The sequence below is a fragment of the Octodon degus genome, unplaced genomic scaffold, assembly GCF_000260255.1.
Source record: "Octodon degus isolate 3935 unplaced genomic scaffold, OctDeg1.0 scaffold00122, whole genome shotgun sequence".
Lineage (NCBI taxonomy): Eukaryota > Metazoa > Chordata > Mammalia > Rodentia > Octodontidae > Octodon > Octodon degus.
The window spans coordinates 7,605,070-7,619,148 of NW_004524698.1; the positions used below are offsets into that span (position 1 = coordinate 7,605,070).

The 14,079-nt window shown below is 52.1% G+C and overlaps 1 protein-coding gene across 5 annotated transcripts in view; it reads right to left on the reverse strand.

The window, feature by feature from the left end:
* Nucleotides 1-13,204, reverse strand: part of Rai1 (retinoic acid induced 1) — a 78,117-nt gene extending 64,913 nt beyond the window's left edge. For 4 of the 5 annotated variants that reach the window (XR_002817875.1, XR_002817870.1, XM_023700132.1 and 1 more), the window contains exons 1-2: nt 13,092-13,204; nt 12,854-12,988 (exon numbers count right to left, since the gene is read on the reverse strand). The gene's annotated coding sequence lies outside the window, so the exon portion shown is untranslated. Of the gene's footprint in view, nt 1-12,853; nt 13,052-13,091 lie in introns of those variants that run through there. The other variant, XR_002817871.1, reaches the window with a different exon arrangement.
* Between the last annotated feature and the right edge of the window lie 875 nt (nt 13,205-14,079).

A 14,079-nucleotide genomic window follows, 5' to 3' on the forward strand; every position in this document is an offset into this window, starting at 1 on the left:
GTGCTTTGCTAAGCTTGTTCTAAGTAGGTGCTTCAGACCACTGAGCCATCTCACCAGCCCCTGGAGCTTACTTCTGAAGCTAAAGCTTATCACCTGCAGAACAAGGGTTACAGTAGAGAGATCTCAGTCCCACAAGACCCTCCCCTGCCTGCTCCTCAGGAGCCTTTCAAACAGACAGACTCATCCTGTGCCTTCTCATCTCTAGAAACACCAATCCTCAATCCAAAAATGTCCTTTCTCTTTGAGAATGACCATTTCCTTTTAATGGTTCCTTTTAATCCAGCAATTCCTCAGCTCCAGAATGTTCCACAGCCAGAAATGTTCTACTTAATCTCCAGAAATATCCTTTCTTAGCTTCAAATATAATCCATCTCCAGAATCTCTAGCACTCTCCATAAAAGTTCCATCCTAACTCTAAGAATGCTCCACTTCCAGAAATGCTACATCTTATCTCCAGAGATGCTGCATTTTGGATCCAAAAATACTTCATCTCCAGAAGTGCCCTATTTTATTTCCAGAAATACTCTAGCTTCATCTTCAAAAACACTTCACTTGCAGAAGCACTACGCTATCTCTAGAAAGATTCCATTCTCAGAAATGTTCTGTCTATGACACTGTTGAGAATCCAGAAAAGTCTCATTTTTTACTAAAAAAAAAAAAAAGGTCTTCTCTTATATCCAGAAGTACTTACATTTCATCTTCAAACATGCCCCTGTTCATCTTCAAAAATGCCCCTTGTTCAGAAATGCTTTCCATCTCAACTCTAGAAATGTGTTTCTTCTCACTTCTAGAAACATCCCATTTTTGGAACTATTCCAGTCTGTAAATACCCATGGCATCTCTACAAAGGTCTCCCAGTCTGGCCCAGATGTTATAGAAACTCAGACACTACTTCCTTAGGGATCTCTGGGGGAGAGCTGCATAGTGACCAGGCCTCCCCCTCCTCCTATATCTCTCTGATCCTTTGGGACCTCTTGGCCATCTGCTGGCCCTGTCCTTGTCCCAAGCACAAGGACAGGAGCTAGGCTGCCAAGGTCCTGGGTGTGTGAGCAAAGAGTGCTGATCTGGAGGGACTGCCCTGGGGGCAGGGATGGTGAGAAGGGGACGAAACAGGATGAGTTGGTGGTGGTCTCAGCACAAACCCCCTTCCAGCCATGTCCTCAGCATCCACCAGCTGAGGTGCACATACATTTCATGACAGTATGTACACAGTGCACATAAACACCCATCCACCCTACAGAGCCACACACCACACAAGGAGCACAAAAACACATACTCAACAGCTGCGGTCCTAGCCCCATCCACACAGGCACATGCATAACCAACACACCCAAATCTGTTGTCCTACATCTCATACCCATGCAAACCTCGCCCACATTCCCAGGTCTCTTATGGGCCACATTTTGGAGTCACCAAGGAGCAGAAGCCCTCTGCCAGCCCCTCAGCTGGTCTGGGTTGGCAAGACGGAACAGCCCTATGCTGATGGGAAATTCACAGTCCCATTTCTGTGGGCCTAGAAGGGACAAAAAAGAGGAAGAAGCACATTTGGCATCTGACTTTACACTGACTAAGATGGGGTGTTCACTCCCTCCTGTGGTAGGTACTCTGGGCCACTTGTGAATGACAGAAAGTTCCCTTTTGGGTGGAACTGAAACCTGGCTATATCACTTTTGTCTACACAGCCAGGCACTGCTCTCCAGAGGCACAGAGCCAATGCCCCGTTGAGATTTCAAACTGAGATTCTTTCCTCCCTGTTCCATGTGAGGTGTGAGAAATAAAGGAGTGAGTTTTTTCAGGGAAAGGGACCTGGAGGTAGCTGAATATAGAGTGGGCTGGTCCTAACACACAGATATGCAGGCTCTAATACCTGCATACAACCTGCCGTGGGCACACCTAGAGTTCACCACAGACACAGAGGGAGCCATACAACACACCTACACAAGTGTAACACATATCAGGAAGAGCAGGGATAAGCCGTGGCCTGCTAGCTCAGTCCCAGATGCCTTGGTTGGGGGAAATTCTCAGAGCCCCCAGGCAGGTGAGGCAAGCGGGCTCTGCTTCTGTGACCTCCATTCCCAGCAGCATTGCTTAGCTCTGGTCTGCTCCCACAGGAGGATAATTACCATTTATTAAGCCTCCCAATTTAGAATCAGCCTCAATTAACTGGAACCTCCCCAGCCCCCTTTTCCCATCCTTTGAGGCCAAGGGCAGATGTGAATAGAGCTGAACGTGCCCTTCAATGTGCCCTCAGTGTGGGCCCCTTTGATGTCTCCAACTCACCAGCTCTTGCTTAGAAACAGACAACATCTGTTTCTTAGAAACAGACAACATCTGTTTCTTTAACAGCTGTCCCCCACCCTGTTTCTTGATCCCTCCCCATCCAAGTGATTCATTATCGCTAAACCTGACCTCCTCCTTTTAGGACCTGAGCTCCTCACTCAAAAATGGTTGAAGGAAAAAGAAAACCAGATAGTTGAACGTGATCTGAACTAACACAGGGTCCCAAAGCCCAACACAGCAGGGAGCCAAGGGCAGAGGGGCCCCAGGCTGCCATGCTGGGGAAGGATCAGCCTGCTAGAGAGGCTGCTGCATTGGTATTCTCTGTCCCTCACAGCCCAAATTACACTGGCTCTCCTGGGACCCTTTTATCGCACGTTGTCGCTTCAGCAAAAGGTTATGTACGAGAACATTGAAATCCCTCCCGCATATTAACTAAAAGAGTGTTCTTAAAAATGCACAAGGAAAAAGCTCACCTAAGAGCTGGTTCTTACAGTGTCTTAGATCAGAACGAGCACTGGGCAGGGAGTCAGGATAGGAGTCCTTGCTGGAATCCTGCTCTCCCAGAGACCAGGGCAGGTCTCTGACCTCTATTGGCTCCAGCTGTCTGGTTTGCTAAAAGTGGGAACATAGTGGTGGTCTATCGGGGTGGCTGTAAGGGTCATATGAAGGATTTCAATGCATAATTCACATTCTAGAACAAGCAAAATCTGACTGGTGTTAGTATTTAGGCTTCTCCAACTGAGTAATAGGCAAAGAGAACACGGTATCATTCTCCAAGCACCCTGTGTCCTTTAAAACACTCCATCTCCTTGTTATTCCCAGGCTACCCCCAACCCACAGGATGTACCTTTTCCTTTTTTAGGGGGCGGAGGGAGAATTCTTGGAAAACATCTTCTAGACTCAGTTTGCAAACAGTTTCTCAGCTGTGACATTTAACAGAAGAGCTTCAGAGAAGTCATTGCCTTAGATCAGTGAAAGCCAGGGTACTAAGATCAGAACCCAGGGGTAAGCAGGGGGCTGGGTGGCTCTGGCTAGATGGGAAGGTGGCAGCTTCATCTCGCTCTGCCTACAGTGCCCTCTGGGTATGTGGGCCAGAAATGCCAACCTGCTAGTGTTCTAAAGGAAAGCAAAAAGTAGAATTTTTGTGACACCTGATGTTATTTTTAAAACTCTGTGCTGGCCAAACACCACCCATCTGAGGACATCATCTTTCAAGCCCCAGCTGATCCTGTCTTGCTTCCCTTAGCACACAGGTCTGCTCAGAGGCAAGGCAGGCTCTGCAGGTCCAAGGAGAGCAAGGGTCTTCCACGCAGGGCCACTAGAATAACACAGAGCATGCTTTTCTTGGCGAGGGGCTGGCTGGCCACTGGGCCTCAGTGTGCTCATCTGCCAAAGGAGAACAAGAGTAGCACACATCTGGTGGATGACTAGAGGAGTATGGAAGCCTCTGGCATAAGGATAAACTCAGCAGGCAACTGTGAGATCACTGAGAGGGAAGGAGGACAGAGGGACCTACAAAGTTTGGATCGTTCACTGTTGGGAGCTGCCCTCCTTAGCAGATCACATTAAAGCTACAAGAAACCATAAAAGAAAACAAGCCCCTCACAGATATGGAGATGCCTACTACAGTGGTGTAACCATTGCCTCATGTCACACAGCAGTAAGTACAGGGATGATTAAGCTCAAGGCCTGGGGGTCTAACTCCTTCCCATCATGACAGTATGACCCATGATTCCAGGTCCTTCCAACAGACAAAAGTTTCCAAACATAGGGGTTATCAGGAAGGTACCGCACTCCTGTTGCTGCCTGCTAAGAACTGCCATCAGACCCTCTCCTCCTGAAATATTAGGAAGAAGGATCATGCTGACCCCAGGTCTATTCATCCCTGACCTACCTTGTTATTGGCCCATAGAATCTAGGACTAGAGTTCCCTGACCATTTCAAGCCTCAGTTTCTTATTTGCAAATATAGACAATAGAAAGCTTTGGGGGAGGGGGAATGTGGGCTTGAAGGTGGAAATGCTGGGGTTTGCATCAGGCCTGTCCAGAGGAGGCCTTGGCCTCTTTCCAGCCTGTCCCAGCCTGGGTACTGTTCCTCCCCCTGCACTGAGCTTTCTTTGAGGGAATTATAATCTGCTGGGCTCTAATTACTGCTCCCCAAGCACTGCCACCTTCCTCCTCAGCTGAATCTTACATCCCTCCTGGGTTCCACAGTCACAAGGCAGGGATGGGCTGAGGCCAGGATGAGTTGCTCCAGGTGCCAGAAGAAGTGTAGGGGGAGTCTGGTCAGGTCCCTACTGTCCTCTGATGAGCCCCAGGTCTACACACCAGTTCTTTGTGGAAGGAAGCCAGAGGAGATGCTAAGGAAGATGCTCTTGTTCTGTCGCTAACCCACTGGTCAGAATGAGGACCCAAGAGTGCCAGAGAGGAAAGGAAACCTACACAAGTGCACTGGCAAGCCAAATCACATAGCCTCCCCGAGGCCTCTCCAATCCTTTGCACTCTTCTGTCCTTGGCCCCATGTAGTCCCACCTCTGAGCCTTTTCCCCATTCACATATTCCTGCTTGCAGCACCTTTCCCATTCCACTGCTGCAGGAACAAAACCCCAGGCTAGCCAAGATCCCAGTGCCTCTCAGCCTCCCTGCTCCCACCTTGACCTGCTAGAGGTCCTATGATCCATACCCCTTCAAGCCTCCATGTGTGCCGCATGGAACAGCCACCAACCCTCTGTCTGTGAAAAGCACATGCAGGCATCCTTTTCCCCCAGGATGCCCACCTGGTTCTCCCTGGGCCAGTCTCCTGGGCAGCCAGAAAAGCTGACTGCAGATGGAGGAAAAGCATGGCTGTGAGACAAGGTGCGGGCTGGATGTGTGGAAGACTAGGATGGCACAACTAGGAGGGACACAGGGTCAGGCTAACCCAATTCAGTCTGATCTGGGTGCCCCCACATCCTTGCCTCTTCAAAAAGGGCCAGCCAGACTGGCAGTGTGCCAGGCACCCCAGCAATGCCCAGGGCTGGCACCACCACCTCCCATGGCCTCCTGGCCACTCAAGAGCTCGGCCCATAGCCTTAGGCTGTGAGCCAGACCAAAGCCCAGACTGTGGCCAGGGACCTATGGCAGGCTGGCACCAGCAAATCTTCTTTCTCTGCTTCTGTCCCTGGAGCTGCCCTCTGAAAGCTCTGCCTTGCCATCAAAGCCTATCTGGGTATCTCCGTCCCTCATCCTGGTAAGGATACCTCATCTCACCTCCCAGGGCCTCCAGAACCTAGAGAGGGCAAGGCAGCCCCCATACGAGCCCTGGCATCACTATTCCTGCCGAGCTGTGCTGTAGGACCCTCACAGTGACCTCTGGGTGATAGCAATTAAGCTGGGAGCTTTGGAATAGTAGGTAGAGTCCAAATCCAGCCTGCAGGGAGGTGCTGAGTTAGGTGATGGCACAAACCAACCAGGCCATGTCATGGAAGCAACTGATCCCTGATGCCTAAGGCAGGGGTGATGGGATCCCCAGCTCATTAGTATACCTGGGGCCTGGCTGCAGTTGTCTCACTCCACCAGGACCAGTGGCCTTGCACTATGGAAACCTGACTTCATCACCAATCCTTTCTCTCTCTCTCTCTCTCTCTCTCTCTCTCTCTCTCTCTCTCTCTCTCTTTTTAAGGTAGTATCTCAGTAAGTCACTAAATTGTACAGACTGAGCTTAAATTTATGATCTTCCTACCTCAGCCTTCTAAAATGCTGGGATCACAGGCAGATACTATCATGCCTGGCTCGTGTTAACATTTTATGTGGGGGCCTTCAACACTCTTAACCACTGGCGGTGACAGAAGCATTTCAGCCCCTAGGGAACACAGGAGGGGGATATTTAGAGGAATAGCAAGGTCTCTTGCAAGGTGACCACTTTGAGGGATGACCAGGCAAGGTCTCTGTCTGCTTTGGTGCTGAGAGATTCTGTGGGACGAGACGACCTCTCCCCAAGTTCTGCCCTTTGAGAACAAGTAGATGCTCCTCTTCCCACCCTACCTGGCCCTCTCATTCCCCATGACATTATTTTTGGTTCTCAAAACCTCTACTTGGGTCAAGTTGGCCCTGAGAATGTGAGACTAGATCCCACAAATCTCACTACAACCTGGTCTAATAGGAACATCCCTTCTTTCCCCAATCTACTTTTTTTTTTTTTTTGTGGTACCAGAGATTGAACTTAGGACCCTGTGCTTACCAGGCAAGCACTTATTCTATTGAGCTAGATCCTCAGCACCCCAATCTACCTTTGATAATCTAGCCTTAGGTGATCCAGGGCACATACTTGCCCCACAGAAGCTCAGATCGAAATGAAGCCACCTAAAAGCCACATCATGTGGTAGAAAATACTGAAGGACTACAACATGTCTCCCTCCCCAGAAACCAGCAAGCCCAAGGCCTCTACCGCAACACAGAGGGACCCTACGTGGATGATCAAAGATACAAATGAGTCAGGCATTTGAACAAACGATCTAGTTTTCCTTACTCTCCTGACAGTCTTACTTCAGAAAAAAGCTAGGATCCCATTGCAGAAAGGCGAAACTGAAGCTCAACAAAGTAGAAAAAGCTCTTGCTTATGGCCAGTTTTCTCGTTTCTGCGTGTGGCTGATCTACAGTAAAAAGGTCTCTTCCTCTCAGGCTGGTGGGTCAGGCACATAAAGGTGGCTAATAAATGTGTAGGAGAGAGTAGGGGCATACTAAAGGCCAGGTCCCCATAAAAGCTCAGGCAACATATTTCCCCTGAACACTCTTAGGAACCCAGGCAACTCCTGCCCTAAAGCACAGCTGAGGGTCATCTGGTCCCTCTACATCAGTACCAATGGCAGGGCATAGTGGCACACACCTGTAATCCAAGCACTTGAGGGGCTGAGGCAGGAAGATCTCCAGAGTTTAAGATCTAGTGCATATACACTGGTATCACTACATTCTACCACTGTAGTCCTTATAGGTCTGACTAGCTCAGCAATAACCAGGCCAGGTACGGGAGGATCCAGCTAGGACTCTCTAGAAAGGCAACTTTGTATGTATACCCAGGAGTATGGATATGGTGCCCAGCAGGCCCTTGGAACCCCTGGGGCTGACCTGCTGCAGAACCACCCGCCAACCCGGGAGCAGAGTAGATGGTAACAAAGATGACACAGATCAGACAGAGCTGCTTGGAGATGGTGTATCATGCAGCTCCCACTCGAATAGCCATCACAGCTTTCTGCCCCTGCAGATTAGACCTCAGAAAGAACTACCTTACGGGTGCAAGGCAGGATAAGGGGCCTGGCTTTGGAAGCCCCAGCTTCCTTGCGGTCCTGCAGAGGTAAAGGCTCGCGGTGGGAGTGAGGGAGAGGGAAGTAGAAGTGAAGATGGGTGTCTGGGACTTTGGGTCAGAGGACTTGGATGAATCTGGGGATTCTGGCCACCATGACTTCAAGTGTATCACTTCACTGTAATGCTGGAACCACAAACACACTGTGCAGACAACAGGGGACAGGACCATGGGGTAATGTGTGTGTCACACTGTTCTAGGGACCTCAGAGACACAGCTGGGAGAATCCTTAAAACTCAAAGGAGAAGCTCAAATCTGACAATCACGTACCTCTCCAAGCCTCTGCTTTCTTTGTGAGCACCTGACCTGGCTGTGTCTGCAAGCAGACCCTGAGCATCCTGCATCCCCTGGTCTCTGCCTCATCGTCTCCCTGGCTGGGGATGTGAGCAGGAATGGCTCAATCAGGATATAATCGTTTTTAATTAACGTGCGGATCATTTCACAGGCTGATCTCCTTGGAGACCACAGGGAAGATGGTCTTTTAAGATTTTCTTTACCCTCCTCCAGCTCCCCCCACCAGTCAACACCCCACACACACATACTGGCAACCTTGAGAAAAGCACAAAAGCCTGATGCCTGGATCCCCCCTGGGGCCACTAGGAGGAAAGTGTGTGCTCATACCAACACACACATGTGCTGGAGCTGAAGGCATACCCCCCAAACTGCACACATGGGATCAGAGGTTCACAGACATGGGTTTGCACTCATACACAGGGCACACACAGGACAGACTCGCTCAGATCCACACATACACACACATGCACAGTCATACATGGATGCATGTGCTTAAGCCGGGAGGCACACCTCTCCAAAGAAATACACAGACAGGACGAGAGGCACACAGAAACACCCCCCCACACACACACACACAACAGGGACACCCAGAGATGAGCAAACACACACACACACACACACACACACACGCACGCACGCACGCACGCACACACACATGGATAAGCTCTCGCCCACAGAAACATCCAAACACCCACAGCAGGGCTCCTCCTAACCTCGAGGGATGGCATGCTTATATGGAAGGGTTTTGAATAAAGGCTGTGCTTGGGTGAGTATTTTCAGAGGCACAGTCAGCCCACACACTATGAGCATCCCTAAGTCCCAGAACTGGGGCTGCCCTCCTACTGCCCCCTATGCACTCCATGAAGATGGAAGCCACTACCGAAGTCATGTATGACATTGACTCAGTCTGGGTCCTTCTGACATCTAGATACCTCCCATCTCTGGGCCCCAAACAGCTATTACACTGAGTCCTACAGAACCCAGCCAGGGGTGCAGGATCCACCAGTTGTGCTGTGTGTTTGATGGCCTCTCCAACGAGATGGCCTCTCCTGAGTGTTTGATGAGGCCTGAGGAGGAGGGTCTTCCTCTTTCTGCATTTCACCTAAGTCCTTTCTTTTCTTTTCCTACTTTTTCTTGCTTCTATTTTCTTCCTTTCAAGCTTCCTTCCCACAGTTCCAACCCCATGTTTTCATGAAATCTGTATCCCAACTTCTCCTTTCTTGCCTTGTCCCATTCTCCAAAAGAAGCTTCCAGGGTCAACTGAAGGCCAGAGGGAACACTTGAGATGTTTCCTGTCCTTACCCACCCCCACCCTTACACCTGACCTGCTCCAACCCCTGGCCCTGGCTCCTGAGCAGATGCTAAGCTCAGCCTCTGGACAAGGAAACTGCACAGGAGAGAGCCACAGCCACCTCCGGAGTTCCTTGAAATCTGCAGTCTTACCTCTCATGTACCTGCTTTGGATCCTCTGCTTTTCTTTCTGGAAAGTGGGATGGCACAGAAGAAAGTGAGAGGCCTAACAGGAAGTTCATGGCGGGTGCTGTTGCCTGGATCCAGGAACAGGGCAGCGTGCCACACAGATGGGCCTAGAAGCCTATCTCTGATGCACCAATGGGTAACGCTAGGGGCAGGCTGAGTGCTTCTCATTCGGGATCTCGGTTCTTCCATCTGTGAAATGGACACATTTGGCCCAGAGTACCTCCAGGGTCCTTTTTCAGAGGTGAAAACCAAAATGGCAGATCAGCAACCACTTCTTGGCTGCTGCACAGTTGAACAACTGCTGTGTGACCTTGGGGCTCACTTCCCCTCTCTGGGCTCTGGTTTTCTCCTCTGTCAAAGAAGGGAGGTCAGACAAGTGATTCATCACCAAGCTCTAGTGGAAGTTTCCAGATTGTAAGGAAGGAAGGAGAACAGTGTCCCACTTATTCAAGGAGAAATATGGGAATCCTTTCCTTTCACTGCAGGCATGTCAGAGCCTTCGGCACCAGCAGCGTCATTTTGAGGAAATCATCTTAAACATCAGAAAAAGCTCTCTGAACAAAATACATCCACTACATCACTCATCAGAAACATGAAGAACATTGAACAAAAGGGGAATATTAAGTAAATTATGGTACATCCACTTGACTGGAAAAGCCTGGAGACATTAACTGCCATGTTTATAAAGCACTGGTTACAAAACAGGAAAAGGCTGGCGTTGTCACCAGCAAAAAGAAAAGAAAAAGCAGGATATACATCTGAATATAGGGGATGACGACAAAGCCTTTAAAAAACCGACCAACCACCAAGTCGCACAGGCCTGGGAAGAACTCCATCAAAACGCTAGCGTTGTCAGAGCCTGAAGACTGTCAATAACCTTTTTTGTTTGTTTTTCTCCATTTTTCAGATTTTCTGTGAATCGTACTTTAAAATGTACATAATGAAAGCCTTTAAAACTATGACTAGCGGCCTCCAATTGAGAAACTTTCTTCTTTCATTCATTCACTCATTCATTCATTCACTCATTACTAAGCCCTTCACTCCCATTTGTCCAGCCAAACAGGGCATTGTGTTTCTGTAATGTGCCTCATTATGGAGTTTTAAGGGAATAGTTTTTACTCAAAAGAAATAGAAGTCACAGCCAGAGGCAGGGAAAGCAGCCCTACAACTAACTCTACACTCAGGGGGTTGTGCCACAGGGTCAAGGAATGAGCAGCAGTAGGGCCTATCAGATCTGGCCCTGCTCTAGGTAGGTGCTCTCATCCAGGCCACTTACAGCTGCTAACCTGGGCTGGCCTTCAGGTCAGGCCTTGGGGGTGGAGGGCAAGGTTAGAGCAAGAAGCACCTATTTCAGGAGCCTTTCCATGTTGAAAAAGGATAGGAGGGCCTTCCCTCTTTCCTAACCTCCACCAATACAGCCTCCAATTCCCAATGGCCTTGACTGGTAATCTTTTTCCCTCTGGGCAACAAGGCTATGGCCCAGCTGTGTGACCCTCCAAGGTCCCTAACAAGTCACCACTCACCACCTTGCCAAGTCCTGTCCTGCTGCAAAAGGGGTTTACAGGGTGTGCAGTCTGCTCACCCTTGTCAGCCAGGGTCATGCTGTTAGCATGTCAGAGGACTCAACATCATGTCCTTGCTGTGCGGGTGTGTGTGTGTGTGTGTGTTTGTGTGTGTGTGTGACAGATTTCTGGGGGAGGGTTAACTCTTTCTATTCCTGGACTCAGTGACAGAACAGTCTGGAAACAGTCCAGTCCCTTGTCTTTAAAGGTACCTCTCTTTTCCCCAGGAAGCCTCTCTTTGGGTAGGGAGAAAAATGGCTTTCACATGTGTGGGTTGCCAACTTGGACCTGGCTCCCTCCCCACAAAGGTAAAGGGGAAGCACCTTTATGCCCCTGGGCTGCTTCCCTGGGAATTCAATTAATTAAGGCTGATTTTCTTGGGTTCTCCAGCCACTATTACCACCCCCCCCCCCAGGGATAGCCCAACACCTCTTCCATACCTCCTCTCTGTCACCCCCAAAAGAGCAAAGGGATTGGGAGCTCTGAGTGCCAGGAAGACTCTGATCCAGCAGAGCCCCTTTAGGACTGAGCCACCCCCCCAATACTGCGGTCCCCAGATATTCTCTGGGCTGGCCTCTCTTCACAGGTCCCTATGGGAAAAGAGGTTCCCACCACTCCCGTCTGCATTATCTGACCTCCCCCTGGGGCCTGGCATTCTGATCTCTGGGTCACCAGAGCGTCCACAGTGTCTGCTGAGGATCGAAGGAGACAAACACTTCGTCACATAAGCACATCACCCTCGGGATCACCTCTTAGCCCGCAGTGTACTGGAAGGGAGGAGGCTGAGGTGAGAAGAGCCCTCACCGTGCCCGAAAGCATCAGCCAATAGCCTTGCCAAAGAGTGGCTAGAATCTAGGACCTCTGGCTGCAAACCCCAGACCCTTGCTTCCGCCGCGCGACCCCCCACCCGTCCACTCCCACCCCGCACCAACCCACGTCAAAGTCTGCAACCAAACAGTTCCCTCTCCCTAAGAGGACCCCCCTTCCCCGGCCTCGGGGCCACGGCTAGGGTCAGCAGCCTCTGGAGAGACTCAGCTATGACCCCCTCCCCCTTCCGGCAGAGACACGAAATTTCATTGTCAGCTTGGCCACTCGGCAGCGTGTAAGACCGCGACCAGACCAGGGCGGGAGGGGTGGGGGTGGGAGTGGGGGTGGAGGTGGGGGGGCTCCCAGGGCCGACTCCATGCAAGGAGTGGGGAGGGGTCTCCAGGGGAAGTGTTTGAAGCAGCTCTGTCCAGATCCGGAAACCAACAGCCCATGGAGGAAGGCGGGGGTGGGGAGTGCGCGACCTTAAGCGCTGGAGGGCGGCAAGGAGGGGCTACCCTCAGCCCGAGGCAGCACCCGGAGGCGTTGGGGCACAGAGAGTCCGCCGGGAGGCGGCCCTCCCGGGAAGTTTCCCACTGGTTGCCCAGGGCAGGACCGGTTGCACGGACCGCCCACCCCAGGCAGACGAGCTCCAGGCGCAAATGGCGAACTTGAACAGAACTCCTTCCTTCGGCATCCCTCACCTCCTGAGCCGTGGCCAACAGCCCCGCCATCTCAGCCCTAAGCCTGCCGCCAGCGCCACAGTCGCCAACACCACTCACCAAAGCACTGTAGAAGGAAAGGGAGGGGGGAATCCCCGGCACAACCAAACTGCGGTCAGGAGGGGAAAAAAGCAAAAGAAATTTCTGCTTCTAAGACTAATTCCTCCACCGACGTGAAAAACCCCCTAACAGGCAAATGTGCAACTCCAGCCTTGATCGCGGCGCTGCGGGAGGGGTACCCACGGCAGGCGATGACCCCCACTGACAGCCCCGGGCTAGGGGCAGGTCAGAGCGCCGCGGTGAGCTGGGGACTCGGGCAGTCCCCCGCGCTGGGAATGGCCCGCTGAGGACACAAAGCTCCGCTGCCAACAATACCTGCGGGCTCCTCCTGGGTCTCCGGGGCGCCGGCACTGCGCGTCTCGCTGTCTCCCTTTCCCCGCCGTCTCCCGTCCTCCTTGCGCGCGCGCTCTCCCCCTGGCCTCTTCCAGAACGCGACGGCCAGATGAAATCCTTGGGAGGAAAAAAATGTAAGCGCTCGCACGATTCCTTTCTCTCTGCCTGCCGCTCGCGGCAGCCCCAGGTTTGCTCCTTTTCCTCGCGCTTCCGCACGCACCGCGCCTCTCGCACCCGCGTTTCCTTCTCAGCAGCCCCTGCAAGCGCCCTCAGTAGCCATTATTCACGGGCCGCCGGGGGACAGGAGGTAATTAGAGACGGCCGGGTGGCCGCATCCACTCCGTGAGCGCGATGCGGGCACGGGGCGCGCGCGGGGAGGGGCGCGCGACGAGGGGGTTTGGCTGCGCGCAGCCCGCGCCCCAGACGCGGGGGAGGGGACGAGGAGGAGGGGGCAGGGAAGGAGGAGGAGGGGCAGGAGCGTTGAGCTAGCTAAGGGAGCGGGAGGAGGGGGCGCCTGGGAGACGCTCCCGCGGTTCCCACCGCTGGGGCTCGGGGTCACCGGCTTCAGGCTTCGAAGCGCTTAGGAACGGGTGGGGGGGGGATGAGTGTGAGAGAGAGCGCGCGTGTTAAAGATAGAAGGCGAAGGAGAGGGCGCTTTAATATTTTTCAAGTGACTTATGAGCCCGCGGGTGAGCTATCGGCTGTGTGTTTAGGTCCGTGTATCAATGTGGCTATATATATTTCTGGTTTGCCCTACGTGTGAATGTCATGGGGCTCGTGGAGGTGGGGGTGTCTGGATACGAGCTTGTGAATGTGCTTTTGGGTCTCGGCGGGACTGAGTGACGCGGTTCCTGCGTGGGGTGGTGTGTTTGTGTGCGATTGTTTATAGGGGGTAGTGTGACTGCGTGGGTGGGACTGCGCCTGTGTGGGATCGTGTGTGTGTGTACACGGATCGTGCCTGCGTGGGGCTAAGCGTTCAGTGGGCGTTGTGTGCCCGTGAGGGTTTGTTTGCGAGTGGATCTGATGTTACACGGGACTTGGAGGCTGCATATGGAAGACCAGCGCGCCTAAGCAGGATCATTTCGCTGGGCACAAGCAGTGGTCTGTGGCAGCGGGCCGCTGTATTCTGAGTGCCGGGCTAACGCCGGGCTGGTGGTGGCTAGTCCTCATGGTATTGGGGTCACACCACAGCACGTGAGCCGCTTAAG